The sequence below is a fragment of the Apteryx mantelli genome, chromosome 1, assembly GCF_036417845.1.
Source record: "Apteryx mantelli isolate bAptMan1 chromosome 1, bAptMan1.hap1, whole genome shotgun sequence".
Classification (NCBI taxonomy): domain Eukaryota; kingdom Metazoa; phylum Chordata; class Aves; order Apterygiformes; family Apterygidae; genus Apteryx; species Apteryx mantelli.
The window spans coordinates 145816913-145832300 of record NC_089978.1 but is presented as its reverse complement, the minus strand read 5'-3'; the positions used below and the strand labels follow the sequence as shown (position 1 = coordinate 145832300).

The window sequence follows — 15388 nt, the reverse complement described above, 5'->3', positions numbered from 1 at the left end:
TCTGGGCTTTCAGGAAAGTATAAACTAGAACTTTCTAAGAAGGGCTGTAGAGTTAGCAACAGTCTGCAGTACACTGTACTGAACAGAGCTGGATTATTGCAAATACCTCTGAAAGGCACCTAGTAAAAAAAATAACAACTTTGTTACTAATTTTAAGAGGCAGCAAATGATGTATTCAGTCTTCAAATTAAGAGGAGGGGCAGGAAGTATATGCTCCTGTATAAACACGTGGTTCACCCACACCTTGAATACTCTTAACTTCCAAAAATATATATTAGAATTGGAAAGGTTCAGAGAAGGACAGCAGGATGATGAACAGCATGGAACTGCTTCTGGGGCAGGACTCTTTAGCCTGGAATAAAGAAAACTGAGAAGGTGCAGGATATAAAAAAATGGTAGCACATACAGGATGGACATGCATCAATAGTTCACTGTCTATTCTGATACCAAAACTAGGAGCCCTAACAATATGCTCTCAGGAGCCAGGTTCAGGCTAAACAAAAGGAAGTGATTTTCCACACAACAGACTGTGGAACTCCTTGCTGAAGTGTGCTGTACATGGAAGAAGTTTACAAGGTTTTAAGAGGAGACTACACAAGCACTCCAAAGAGTGATCCATTGGAAGTTACTACTTAGACAGACCACATCAAGCTCAGGATAGTTGGAGCTGGGAGGGTTTTAAAGAAATTCATCATGCATTTGTTCTGTTCTTCATTTTCCCTAAGTGTCTGCCCATGATCACCGGGAAGACAGAACTGTGATTGAGACAGCGCCTGGGACTGAACCGGTGTGGACATTCCTATGTTGTTACATCTTTTAAAATATTGATGACAGTTTCCTAAATAAGGAGCTCAACCTAGCAAACAGCTATGTGAGTAATGTTACTTATGCGAATAGTCTCACAGAAGTACTCAGGACAATCCATTCCAATCAGATATCTAATTCTTCAAGAATTTGCAGGTCCAAGATCTTCTTAATTAATTCAACTGCAAAATATTGTATATGAAGTGCAACCATGTGTTGCCTTCTTCTAACTGTGCATTCCATCTATTAAGAAATAATATTTTCTTCTATGCCCAAGCATTTTCAAAGTATTTGATTCACTACTATGTCCCACAGGAATCAAGCAGCTAAAGATCCACAGTACATTCAGGAGATGCAAAATCTTGTCAGAATTATAGTATATTATGCTAAGTGCCATAAAATAGATTAAAGGATTTGCAGTTTTTCCTGGTCTTCTATGTATTAAATGACAAAAACATATACTTCTATTATTTAGGCAGATCAGGGAGTTACAAGTAAAATTTGTATTAAAAATAGTATCAGTAGTAGCTAAGAAAGTAAAACACAGGAAAATCTGGATGAATGTTTCTGCAGAGTTTGCATTATCCTTACCTAACTCTCCATATTTCTTAACCTATCTTACAAGTTTTAGAATTGTTTGGCTTATTTTGAAGAAATACAGGTGGTTTATATGGTATAGAAAAATAGTAAAAAAGCAAGTACAGAACATTAGAATTGATTCCTGATGATACATTAAGTAGATAGCTGCAAACTACTAGTAATGTCTCTGATAAACATTTATATGTTATTTCTGATGCTGAAAGGGATATTTAATAGTTAAAAAAGCAGAATGTTTCCAAGAGACATCTCCAGCATGGCTCTGACATGGCAATTTGTATCTGTTAACATAGATTGACTGCAGGAGAAGGAAATTTATGTCAAAACCTCACATGCGTGTCCTTTCACAGACAAACGAACCCTCTTTTGAATTACAATAATGAGGGCAATACTGTTTTGGTTTGCTACAGACTTTACCCTAAGCTTTTTGAAGGCTTCAGAGGTTCAGTGGAATTTGACAAGCGCTATTTAAGCTTTTTGTGTTTGCCTTTAATTGCTGTGCACCAGGGTGTATCCTGATCCTGCAGCCCAAACCGTCTGAGCAGACGGCACGGAACCTTTCACTGCAGGTTGCAACTTGCAGGAATAGAACATTATATAGTTGTGCAGAAGTATGTACATTTAGAAAAAAGATTTTGTTCTTCTGCATAGTGAATAGGTTCTTATACCTCTAAATTAAGGGCTAAGTCTGCAAATATACACAAATAAAAGTTATTAAGCAAACACTACTGTTTATAACTGTTAAGTCGCACCACTGTATCATCAGAGCCTTGGGTAAAATTTTATGTATTTCTGTTAAACCTCCCCACTTTATCTGCCTGTACAGAAATTATCTGCAAGTTTGGTTCTGCCATGGTTCACTTAAGAATGAGCATTTGGGTTTTCACTTCCTTTAAGAATGCAGACTTTCAAAAGCTATGGATGTGTTTAACTTTATTCATGCTAGGTAGCCCATTGCCTTCAACTGCAACAGGGGTGATTCCATTGCAAGATCAAGTAAGATGACCTTCTATGTGTATAGCTATGCAAATGTAAAATTAAGAAATTAAAGTAAACCACATCTGTTTTGCAATGGAAAATCCACTAACATAAATGCTTTTATAGCCAGGTAAAAATAGAAACATGAAATACTTAGTTTTTCCATCAGTCTCTTAAGGAACATAGACCTATAGTGTTACCATGTTGTTTCTTTTTTTTAGTCAAAACTACCATTCAGGAAAACACAGAATTTTATAACGTAAACAAACATGTATCATTTGTCTAAAGTGACAGACCAGTTCTCTAGACATCAGTAATTTTTATAGTCTTATGAACCATTTGCTTTCCTCCTGTGAAAATTATAAATAAATAAATAAAAGTTCGCCCCACTTCCCCCCTCAAACGCTCGCACATACGCAAGACCAACACAAAACTCAGTAATTTTCCACTGGCAAAGCAACCTTTCAGTGTCTGCCATCTGCTATGCTGGCAGGACCCACAAGAGGAGCAGCAGCAGCAAGTCAAGAACTGTAACATCATGTTGTGAATACTCATTCAATTTTCATTGTCACAGCTGGTCCTCTTCATGTCTGAGACTGACCCTGCCTCCCCCAATTTCCCTTTGATGGCTTTAGAGAGGGGCGACAAATAGAAGCAAGCTGCTGAAATCAAAATTCTCAAACAACCCTAACCAAAATCAGTACCCATACCTGCTGGGGGGTTTCCATTCACTCCTCTTTACCCCTGTTATTTGTAAAGATTTTTACAGACTTTTGCTCCAGGAAGAGCACTTTAGTGAAATACTGCTTTTCTAGATCCACGGCCAGTTTATTTTGAATTTACTTATGGTCTTTTCCACTCTTGCTAATTCTTTTTCTGAGCTATATGTCTACGCTTTCAACACGGCAATATGGTTAATGGGCATGCACAACTTCACTACCACAGGTGCCAAATGTGGAAATGCAGCTCTGCTATTACAAAGGGCAGTCCTTCCAGAAAGTACTCTTACATCTCATTCAAGTTAAAATAAGCTAATTTTAGGCTTCTGTTATTTCAAACCTACCAAATCTTATGCTTCTGAAACTGATCTCTGCAGGCAGACTACTTTGCTCAGGCAGGTTCACAGTGTATTTCCTGGCTCTGCCTGAAGGCCAAGGGGACATGTAGATCCTGTAAGGATCCCTACATGGGTAAGGTCCTGGGATTGTAAAATCTCTGGGCAGGAAGTTTGTTTTTTAGTGTATAAAGCTCCTAAGACTCTGCTGTTTCTATATAAAAACTAATGAGGTAAAATAAGAGTAAATGTTGCATCTAAACAAGTCGTCTTCATCAGCAAACCATCCTCAAGTCAAGAGATGACACTATGACAAACCTTCACTAGCTTCCATGTGCTGCGTATTTGTGAAAGACGCAGAAGCCAGTAGTATCTTGATCGCCACTCTGCCAGTTTGAGTTCGGAGATTTGCCTTCTACATAGTTGGCTTTGTCAAAGCCAAGACATCTGTGTCACTGTACACTTGAGATAAGTTTCCTTGTAAATGCAGCTGCTCTGCTGCTGCTTCTTTTTTATTACATAGTAGCAATAAAACCAAAGCAGGGTTTTAGCTATCTTCTACCTGAGGTAACATCCTTACGCTCATAGTTCACTGGTGGAACTAGAACGATACAAAAGCATCAAAGGGCCTGTGCACACATTGTTCTTTCAGGTCATTCTGCTTTCTGTTCGGGTATCTGGGCACCTGTGTGTGCCACTTCAAAAGCGCCTTCCTAATTCTGCCATCGCGTTTGCAAACCCTCTGGGGAACGCCTATCGCCAAAGTCACTTGAAAACAAAGTTTTACGCTGGCTGCTTAAACTGAAGAGAAACGCAGTCCCTTCAGGCTGCAAACCCGCGGGACTCCTTGGAGGCCTGGCTGCCCGGCCCGGGACACGGCTCAGGCCCGCACCGGCGACTCCTCGCTGCTTGAGCTCCAGGAAGACCGGTATTTCGGAGGAAGTCTCGCCCTTCCCGGCGGAGGAGGAGGAGGAGAAGGCGGCACCGTCGCAGCCCCCGCGGCCCGACTTGCCCGGCCGCTCGCCGGCGGCGGGCACTCAGCGGCGTCCCAACGGCCGCCCGTCGGCGGCGGCAGCCAATGGCGGCGCGCGGAGCTCTCGCGAGAGCTGCCCGGTAAACAGCGCTGCGCCGAGGGCCCTCCCGCTGCCCTCCCTCTCCTGCCATTAGCGGCGGAGGAGGGGGCCGTGCTCGCACAGGGGCCGGCAGCAGGCAGCGAGCGAGGAGCTGGCGGGAGGGCGGCGCGGAGAGGTGAGTGCTGCGGGCAACCGGCGCAGCCCTCCGCCCTGGGGGCGCCCCTCAGCCCAGCCCTGTCCTCTCCCCCGGCAGGGGCTGGAGGCGGGGAAGGAGCTTTCTCCCGGCGTGGCGCGGAGGGAGACCCTGTCATTGGAGACTGGAAATCTCCTCTCTGTCTTCCCTCTTCCCCCCCCGCTACCATGAGGCAGCAGGAGCAGCCATAGCCCTAGTCTGGGAGAGGACAGTGCTAGCCGTGACTGCTGCCCTGTTTGAACTCCTCCTGGGGAGGAGCGTGAGAGGCGACTCCCTACTTCGGAGCCGCAAGGGGGGTTTGCCCGCCTGACTTCGGCGCGCTCCCCTTCAGGCTGCTTCTCCCCCTGCCCCCGGCGGCCGAGCCGCCGGGCGGGCAGGGGCTCCGGCGCGGCAGCGCAGGGGGCTGCCGCCGCCTGCTGCGGGGCGCGAATCGCCCGAGTGCCGCGCCGCGGCGGCCGCCTGCCACCGCTCCGCGCCCCGGCTGCCGCTGGCGGGCGCGTGGTCCGCGCGCCCCCGGGCGGGCGGCTGCTGGCGGGCGGCCGTTGGCGGTTGGGCACGGCGGGCGAGGGGCCGCGGCGGCCGTTGGACTCGCGGGGGGCAGGCTCGGCGTGTCCCGGGGTGGGCGGCGAGGTCGGGGGGGCCGTGGGGGCACGGCGCGGCTTTGCCTGCGGCAGGAGGTGCTGCGGAGTGTACGAGCAGGGGTAACGCGGCTTTCCAGTGTAAGGGTGTCCTGCCCTCAAAAAAAAAAAAAAAAAAGCACAAATTAATCTCTGTACTATACTTAAAACAAACTAAAAACCCCCACGCTGTTTCCACTCTCTCAGAGGAACAAATCGAAAACTGCTCTTGTAACGTTTCCCCAGACTCCAAGGAGTTTTGGGTTTGGCCTGTAGTTTGACAGTTCGGCTTTTGTTCTGCTTGTATTGGCCAATTTACAGTGACTTAGATAGGCATGAAAGTTAAATGCTAAGAAGTATGAGGCGTCTCTGTTTGTTGGTTGTTTTTTTCTTTTTTAAACAAATTTCAAACGGCTTGGATCACAATAATAGATTTTTCACGTGCATGCTGAAAGACTGCTTCCACTGATGTTACGTACCTGTTCCTGTTGCAAAACCCAGAATAGGAATAAATGAGCCTTAGTCTCTAAATTAAAAGCAATATTGAAGTTTAAGACTTAAAAAAACAAAACAAACCTTCCCCCTCTCCCCCCCCACCCCAGCCTGATAGGAGTCTCTTCTCATTTTTTTTGCTGGGATTCCTTCATGTGGTTTTGCTTTTTACTCGCCCTTTACTAAAGAGCAGTGAGGTTGCAGATGTTGTTTTTTGTCACATACACTGATTTTGTTCTGATAACTGGGGAAAAAAGTCACTTCAAGTACAGGAATCTTGTTTGTAAGTGTATGTAACACTGATAATCTCACTAAGTTGTTGTGCATGTTCTATAAAACATGCCTAAAATGCACAGAAATCTTAAAAGCTGTTTTCCTTCCTTATCATTTAGAAACTTAGGGGTGAAACAGTATCAGTCTTAACTTTATAAATATTTCAGCTAGTGTCCTGAGTAAATACGCTAATATGCTACTAATCTGAGAGATGATAAGCAGTGGTCATGCTCACTATATATGAAGAATCTGTTACTGTATGCTGATGCATACAGTAATGCTGACCTGTTACTGATGCAGTTTTGTCTTCTGTGATTATATGCAGTCACGTTTTCCTACTTGTATAAAAAGGGTGTTTTGAATTAGGAAAAGTCAACTTTGTTCTGTGGAATTGAAACTTAGCTGTTTTTCACCGTATGCACAGTGAAATGTTCACTTTAAATATTGCTAAACAGGCTTAAAAATTCTAAAAGTAAATCTCCTATGTCACTTCCATTTCAGAGGAAAAACAACACCAAGAACCTCTAACTAAACAGAACTAAGAAGCAAATATTTATAGCTGACAGGTATTATGCTTTATTTCTTGAGCCTAATCTGCAGAAAGTTAATCTTTAAAAAACCTCAAGCCCTATTAACTTGCAGTGATTGGACCAGGCCCCCATGCTCCCGGTGCAGAATGGGAGAATATCCCCAGGAGAACATACATTTGGGACTTCTGTCAGGCAATCCACTGTGGGCCTAATTGTGCAAGCCTTCTATTGCTGATCTCTGAGGTCTGCTCCTGTGCTTAGTGGAGTCCCTGGTGGACCTCTCATCGATGAAATTAAATAGGGTATTGCACACTGACAATAGTAGTATGGAATTTATAACTTATGCACGTGAGTGAGGTTTGTCTAGCTTGTTGTTTCTCAGGACTTTTGTGTAGCCTCCTTTGCTTCATCTGTCTGTATGCTTTGGAAGCCTGAATGGTAGGTAGAATTTTTTTTTAACTATTTAAGCCACTTGTTGTAGTTTGGATTTTTTTTTTTTTTTTTTGAGTTCTTTGGTGACTGCAAGGAGCTTTGTAACAGTTTGAGGAGCACTGTTTTTGTCCACTGTACCTGATTAGCTTGTGAAGTTTTGTTTTTAAAAGCATATCTTCCCTCCCATAAATTCAGTTTGCACTCAGTCCACATTTATGCAAATAGAAATGTTCTTTACTCAGCAAGTATAAGCAGGGGGTTAAAATGTAAAACTAAACTTTGTAAAGATAAAGATGTAAAGATAAACTCTGATGTTTGTATTCTAAGAAGAAATGCAGGCTAGATGTGTATATTACAATAAAAAGAATTACCTCTCTGAATACAGTATTCATCAGCACAAAAGAGTAAGCTGATATTATACGGTAAATGGTTTGCTGTTAGTCCCCCAGAAAGAGGCTTTGTATGTCTTAGGGTAATGACAGTTGACATAAATCAAACATACTATTGTCCACAAAATCACTTAATCTTCTCTTGTTCCCAGCTCATTTCAACATATAACTGCACTTAGAGCAGACCTGCCATCAATAGTAGCTGCGTTACTATAGCATGAAAACATGCATTTGGTAAATAACTGACTGAAGTTTAATTCTTCGGAATGGATTGATGCAGGCTTTTTTTAAAAAGCCTGGTGACTAAACAACTGTTGAGAACATCTTTTGTTATGCAGGCAGAAATAACAGGGAGGGTAACCAAATCTCATGTTATGGGGTATGAACTAGGGGAAGAGCTGTTTTGTACATGGTGTGAATTTAGATGGTGAAATGGATGTAAGATGAGGGATCCTTTCCTTGAAGGATCAGAAGTTAAATCACTGCCAAATACGGAAGAGTGGACTTGATCGTTTGATTGGTACGAAAAGTCCTGCAGCTCTGTAGTCTAAAACTACAGAATGACTTTTGGCAGTCCCATTGCTCCTGCATCTGCATGAGGAAACAATAGAACATTTTTCTTTCACAACAGTAAAAACAAAACAGGGACCAGGGGGGATGAATGAATTAATCAGGAATAATTTACTTTCCTTGTCATAAATCATTTGATCAGCATGGGAAACATTAAAATGGGCAATTGTCATACTTAATATTGTCTTTTACTTGTGAAATTGGGTCAATTTTGTGAGGCTTGCCTTAATATCTCACCTAATATTCCATAGAGATTGAAAAAGCAAAACAAAACAGCATACTGGGAAAGAGTATTAATCTTTATGCTTCAAATATCTTCACTGATCATAGTACTTAATTTTCTTATTTCTCAGTAATTTTGACATCTGGTTTGAACTGTAAATTTAGAATGTATTTGATGTACAATTTAATATTTATATCTACAAACAATTAAACATGCAATTTTTTAGCTGAAATATGGTTTTGTATGAATTACAACTGAATATGATGAAAAAAACAGATACTTAGAAATTTAATGTAATAAACTTGCTTCAGAAGACTGCTTCATTGTCAGAGGGGCAGTTGACTTCTATATTTTTACTAGTAACAGGAAAGAATGGTTGATTAAAATAGTAGTTCTGGGTGTATGAGATTTCACAATAGCAAAAATGTCCTGAAGCAGTAAAACCAGAGAAGACTATTCACCGTTTAGTAACTAAGCACAGACAGTATTAAGTACTAGTTTGGTGCAAACAGGTTGCACAAACAGACTGAGTTCATGACAGCTGGGAGAGTGAATGGGAGGGAGGAAGCAAGGGGCTAACTCAGGTATGTATGGGGAGAGGAACTGTGTAAGAGGAAGAGTGTTTATTGTATTGCAACTTACATTAGCTATGTCTCTTGTGTTCCAGAGTTTGAGCCTGTGGTCGCTGACATGCTGTAGAGGAGCTGCAGACTTAGCAAAGATCTTGGCATATTGGAATTCATTAAATTTCCTTCCACAGAAGTGGAAACAAATAAGTTTTTGTTATCTTTTGAACAGATGAAAGGTTGTGAGACCCTTCTAAGAACAAAAACAGACCTTTCTCTACAGTGTGTAATAAAGATACTAGTTTACAATTCTCCAAGAGTGCTGTGTGTAATGTCACATTAAGTTGTAAGGCACTACTATCACATTGCTAGTGTGCCAAGAAATTCTAGATATTAAATCTCTTTGTAGTAAAACAAAAAACAAGTAAACAAACCATCTAGACAAACAATTAGAAAACTTTAGTTAAGTGCCTACCTTGCTAGAAAGAAGTACTTGTTTTAGGGCTCTTTGTATGAGCTTTTTATGTAGAAGAATAATGCTTATTCAAAATAAAGTTAAAGCTTAAGCTGGGTGCAGTTAAAAGGAAGATGCTAGGTTATGCCAAGCCATAGGAGTTACAAATACAATCAGCTTTTATATGCAGAAGGTTAGATTGGAAAAAAAAATTAAAGTCATACTTCTATAAGACACATGACTAGCCTGAAACTTTCTGCTAAGGAGGACTCAAGGGCCGAGCAAAAGAAAGCCACTTGACAGAAGCATCTTGCCAAAAGTGGGGAGTTGAAGTACGCTTAGGTGGGTTCTCCAGGGTTTACAAGATTATGATGCATCTCCCTGTTCCTGATGCAGCAGAGAGGCAGTGCATCCGGCATACTCATGCTCCACCTTGAACTTCTGGTAGCATTGCTGAGAACCCCTGCAGAGGATAGGTGTGTCATCTTCCTGCAGACCCCAGTCAGTTTGGGAACTCTGAGTCTGCCCTCTGTGGAAAAGGGTCCAGTCACTTGTAGGGGATTGCTTTTTAAAGCTGACCTTTCTCACAGATCGCCATTTTCTACTTCATTTTTTCCAGCATACTGTATGAATTAACACTTGCCTTTTAGAGAATGAGCAGAGCTGAATCTAATGCTGAGGAAGGTCTGAGTCAACTGCCATGTAACACCACAATAGCAATAGCCTCTCTCATTGTAAAGTCCTGGTGTTGTTATGAGTACACTAATGTACAAGAACCTGCTTATAGCTGAACTGATAGGAAGCTTCCAAAAGGTATTTCATAATCTGCAGGAAAGGCATTTTCTACAAGTTGGCCCGTATGTGGGTTACTCAGCCCCAGAAACCCTTTACCATATTTTCAAGTTAAACTTATGGTTAGCCATCTTAGATTTTCAAATATCACAACTGAGCATGTGGAGAAGATGACAGGACACAGGCCTGGCCTAGTATGCTCACTTTATTTCCCAGTGAATAGCTACGTCCTTGGCTAACTAGCTAGATCTGAACAAAAACAGGGAGAAGGTAGGAGAAGCTCTCAGGCTTAAGTGTTCCCCTTCTTCTTATAAGAACAGAAAAGTGTTGCCTTTTAGGGAAAAATCCATTTTTGCCAAAGTAGCCAGATAGAAATAGCAGACCTTAGTCCAGCAGCGTCAGGCTCCTTTTGTCTTGCCTGTGTGTACTGGGATAGAGTTTATCACAGACATTTCTTAAAATTTATTTTAATTATTTTTTACAAGGAATAGTTGCATAATGTGTTCCCAGCCCCTCCCTCTCACTGGAGCCTTATAAGGGAGGTAACCAGAACGCCAGCCAAATATCAGCCTGATGATGAAAGAATTGTTCCACTTAAAATGTCACTAAGTTTTAGCATGCTGTGCCCTATATAAAGGGGATAGCTTACATTGGTAGCTCCACAGATAAAAGCATTGTAGGGTATTGTTTTAAGGCACTTGTTTCTTGAAGTTAAAGATAAGTAGATTCTTCTGTATTGTGGTATTTGGAGCTTGGCAGAGCAGAAGAGGAGCACAAATTCATTCAAAAAGTAAGGACTGAATGGGAGTACCTGTTTTTACAAACTGTAGAAATTGAAGACTGAGCATGAAGTCTATCTTTGAGATTAATTAAATATATACTTTACTAAGCACAAACATCTTGAACTGTAAGGGAACTCCATTCTCAGAATATGAGCTTCTCTGTGGGATTGTAGGCAAAAATTTACAGGAATGAGAGACAATGAAAGATGTGGCTGTTACAAACAGGTAACAGCCGACTGTTGACACATTCCTATTTAGTGGAGTAATGGCTTTTGATTAACAGATATTTGTGTAGTAAATACACTTGGTGAGACTTATTTACCAAGTAAGGTGTTTTTATGGTGAGGTTCAAAGTAGTGGCATGTATTGGAAAGTAGTGTGTTTATCACAGGGAGTTCTGACTTTCAAGATAAGGAGAATGAAAGGAATTACCGCTGCTGGTATCACTAATGTGCAGCATTGTGCAAGTGTATCTTTTTCACTGGGTTTTGTTGTTTTGGTTTGTGTTTGGTTAGCCTGCTAAAGTGTAAAATACTCTGATTGTGAGCAGCTGGATTGATATTCTTCGTGACTGACCTGCCATATTTCATTTGCGTAAAATGAAAGTTTTCTTGTGCCTAAAGAAAACTTATCTCAAATTAAACCTTCTCCTTATGGGTTAAAATAATTAATTTCCTTCACTTCTTGAAGTTAGTTACAGCGTAGATCTTGGTTTCTGCTAAAACTGTAGGAAATGTGTGATGAAGCCTGCTTTCAAAATATGGGGGGGAAATATTTACATTCATATATATTGTAAATACTGTCTATAGTAAAGTCTTATTGTTTTGTTCTGCCACAATCCTAACAGGCATAGTTAGCATCTTATTAATTATGAAGTAGTGGTTAAGGGCAGAGAAGCAAGGTTTATTAAAGTAGGAATTTGCTATGAATTCGCCTCTCAAATCTTGTATAGCAATGTATATAGGTGACCACTGTATATGCAAATGTATTAGATGGGTTCTCTTTTGTGGTTAATCTTTGTATGGAGGTTCTTTCCCTGCTTTGCTGTGTACATCTTCCCAGGGAATTTTATTTAACAGCTAAGGAGAGTTCATATAAAATACTTATTATGTGAGCATCTGGGCCCACTTGTGCTCTGTACAGCAAAGTTGGATGTGGTGAGCTCACTGCTCAGATGGATCAGTAACAATTAAACACTTTTCAGTGTTTTTTTTTCTCTACAGAAAAGCATTATGTTCACTGTCAGCTTTTGAATCATAGTAACTGAGTGAACTTAAAGTCAGACAAAATTACCCTAAGATGAATAAAAATCTATAGAGCCGAAACTGTTTCTTGGAAGTATTTGAAAAACACGAAGTGCAGAATATGGACAATATATCAAACAGATGCAATAATCAAAGTTTAGCAGATCTCCGCAGTGAAAATAAAAACATGAGTATATAGTATAACATGTGAATATGACTGACCTAAGAGTAGTATCTACTTAGAAGGGATATACACAAGAAGTCAAATACAACTCATATTCTTCAGCTGAATCCGAGTGTTACAGCTGTCAATGAAGTTGAGTTATACAAATCATGGAGTGGTTAATCAGCAGCAAAAGTTAAGCCATGGTTCTCAAGTTCACTGAATCATAAACTTTTCTCAGCCCACAACATCCTCCCCAGACCATCATGCATCTTTGATTAAAACAAACAAACAAAACGCTGAAAAGGCTGTTCCATTGACCAAGCCCCATGCTGCTGACAGTGTCTTGTGGACCACGTTTTGGAAACCACTAAGCTATGGTAAACTATGGCATTAGGTAGAGTTATCATTAGAAGTCATTTCAGGTAAGAAAATGAGTTGCAGATTATTTATTCTTCCCTCTCTAGAAAGTCATTGTAAGCAATCTTGTCTTTCTTGGCAAATTGACAGAGCTTGAGGGATATACCTATTCTGCATTCTTCGTATCCTTATATTCCTGTCAGCACAGACAGAACATGTACGTTAAGTATATAAGAAGTATTTGATGCTAACTGGCAGTATTATAGTTGGAAATAGTTGAATTCAGAATACTTTTTTATAATAAATGATTTCATTTGAGAATGACAACTTTTTCATTTCAAAGAGACAGAAAGACCTGGAAAAACATATTTATTTTGGGTTGGAAGATGAAGGGAGTGGAGAAGGCATGATTCCTTCCTCTCCCCATTACATCTTTTCTTTCCTCCCTTTCCTTCCTTTTCTCATGAGCCAGCGATAAAGTTGGTGGGAGAGGAACCAAGTGGAATGCTTTAGATTTTCAGATGTTCCTGGCAAACCTTCAAAGAATTTGGAAAAATTTTCAACTTCTTTCATACGTTGTAGCATGCACCACTTTTAGACCAGCTCTAATTCTCCATGATTAGTAGTGTTTACTGGCTACGTTCCTTCCACAGGAAGGAACACACTGAAGTCACTGTGTGCTCCAGGTGCACAAGAAAATGTAAAGTTGTCTCCAAAGTCTTGAGACCATGTAGCTAAGATAGTGTTACAGGGGAACAAGCGTGTAGGACTAAAATCTGGATTTCTGCTGTTATGGCATGGTAGTAATATGTGGAAGGATGGAGATGTCCAGATAAGGATTATAATATGTTTACCAGCTAATCAATGTGAGTGTATAAATCCTTGCATTTCCCGAGGATTGTTATACCTGGGTTGTAATTTAGACCCAGGTGAACATCATCAAAGTTTCCTGTGACAGGAAGAGTGAAGCATCCTCTTGTCTTCCAAAACTTACTCCTCTGCTGCTTTGTCACGATGAGGAGTACAATGTGATTACTATACTGGTATCATCAATCCTACTGCTAGTGCTGTGAGTCTCAGACTGTGGGCATATTAGTGGGCTTACCAGCACGTGGGGATTTGAGTTCAATCATGTATACACAGCTCTAACCACAATTCCTTCAAGCAACATCAGTGGTGCTTTGCTGTAGGGTGACTTAAAGGAACTTTCTACTTGATTTTTCAGGACAAATCTGACTACAGCTTGCATAGTCCCTGCTATCACAGTACCGCATGCTCTATGTTCCCACTGCAAGCGTTGTCTCTGACAGCTATGGTTCATTCATCTCTCAAGTCTTAGGCTCTCACTGGAATGGCATTAAGCCCCATTTAATCTTGAGGGGCATCAATAGTCATGTTAATTCTTTGCTTTTTTTCACAGACATCTAAGCCAATTGTGTGGTGGCAAATGGGGGGAGGAAAGGTAGGGGGAGGCAAAACCATTTTTATGCTAGGAAAAAAAGGCGAATGTTACAGTACCCAAATCAGAGATGAAGGAACTTCACTTGTATGAATTTACCATGACCTACACCACTGATTTCAGCAGCTGCTCACAGCTTGTGCTGCAGCCTTGCTGCACAAAGGAATGCCTTTGCTGGAACTGGCAAAGTGGTTCCTTGGAGCCTGCCGAAAATGCTGCTGCCTTCGTTTTCACCCTTCAGTAAGATGCAAGACTCTGGCCACAGTCAGGATATAAAGAAGAAATATGCTTACAATTTGTCTGTTTAAATAAGCTAAATACCAACCTGCTTTGTAAAATAATCTTTAAAATCAAAAGCATTTTTTAGAAAAAACCATGCATAGATACACATCCGTTTTTTTCATGCATACTTTAGATCACTGCATTTGAAAGGATTGAAAGAATAGTGGAAAGTCAAAAATGAAAAAGGAAGTGAGTAATTATGAGGTAACTGGAGAAAAAAATAGTTAGACTCTAATAAAAATCAAGCAAGTTTAGCTTCTTCCTGCCCTTTTTATCAAGCCAGCAGTAAAATTCAAACAGCCAGTTTCAGTTTTGTTTACAGTTCAATCTTAGTCAATTTCAGACTGTGATGCTGGATGAGCCTGTGTTGTTTAGGGAGTGAAAACTTAAGAATGATTGTTGAATACAACAGTTTCCATTAGACTATTTGTCTCTTAAAAAATAATAATAATAATAATGAAATCTGTTAGTGTTCTTTGTATTTTTTTCTTGTAGAAGCTCACTTCTGAGACTAGTCATACTTGACAGTATCCTCCTTATTTCTACTTGACTGTAATTCCCTCGGTCTGAGAAACACAACGTAAATGCATTTTCTTGGTTCTTTTGTGCAAGTGCTTTTAGAGCAGTCTTGTCATCTTTAAAAGAACCTGCCACGCAGAGTAAGAGGGTAAATTTCTGTGTTCTTACTGAGCAATATGAAAGCTGTAGTGAGCCTTCATCTGCCTGGTGTGCAGCTGAAGAATGTAGTTGCGTGATGAGATTTTTCTCTGTCTTTGTGAAGTCTTTGTGCTTTCCCTCCCTCTCTTGGCTGCTGAGACAGGGCTGGATTTTACTGCAAAGATGCTGGTGGTTAAGTAAGGTTCCCCCCACTCCCTTTGAATTGTAAAGCAAATCCTCTCCAGATATTGCAAACTAATAAAGCAGAGTAAGTGCGTTGCAGATTAAATGCCATATTTGTCTTGGATGGAAGGCCAGACTTCTGTCTGGAATGTTTGAATCTGTGCTTAGGGTGCAGCTTCCTTGTATTCAAGGGTGGTGACCATCTTGTCAACAAAGCATCT

At 40.9% G+C, this 15388-nt stretch overlaps 1 protein-coding gene across 1 annotated transcript in view; it reads left to right on the top strand.

The window, feature by feature from the left end:
* Positions 1-4576: 4576 nt before the first annotated feature.
* STK38L (serine/threonine kinase 38 like) overlaps positions 4577-15388 on the top strand; it is a 52409-nt gene continuing 41597 nt past the window's right edge. The window contains exon 1 of the mRNA XM_067305825.1: positions 4577-4681. The gene's annotated coding sequence lies outside the window, so the exon portion shown is untranslated. The remainder of the gene's footprint in view (positions 4682-15388) is intronic.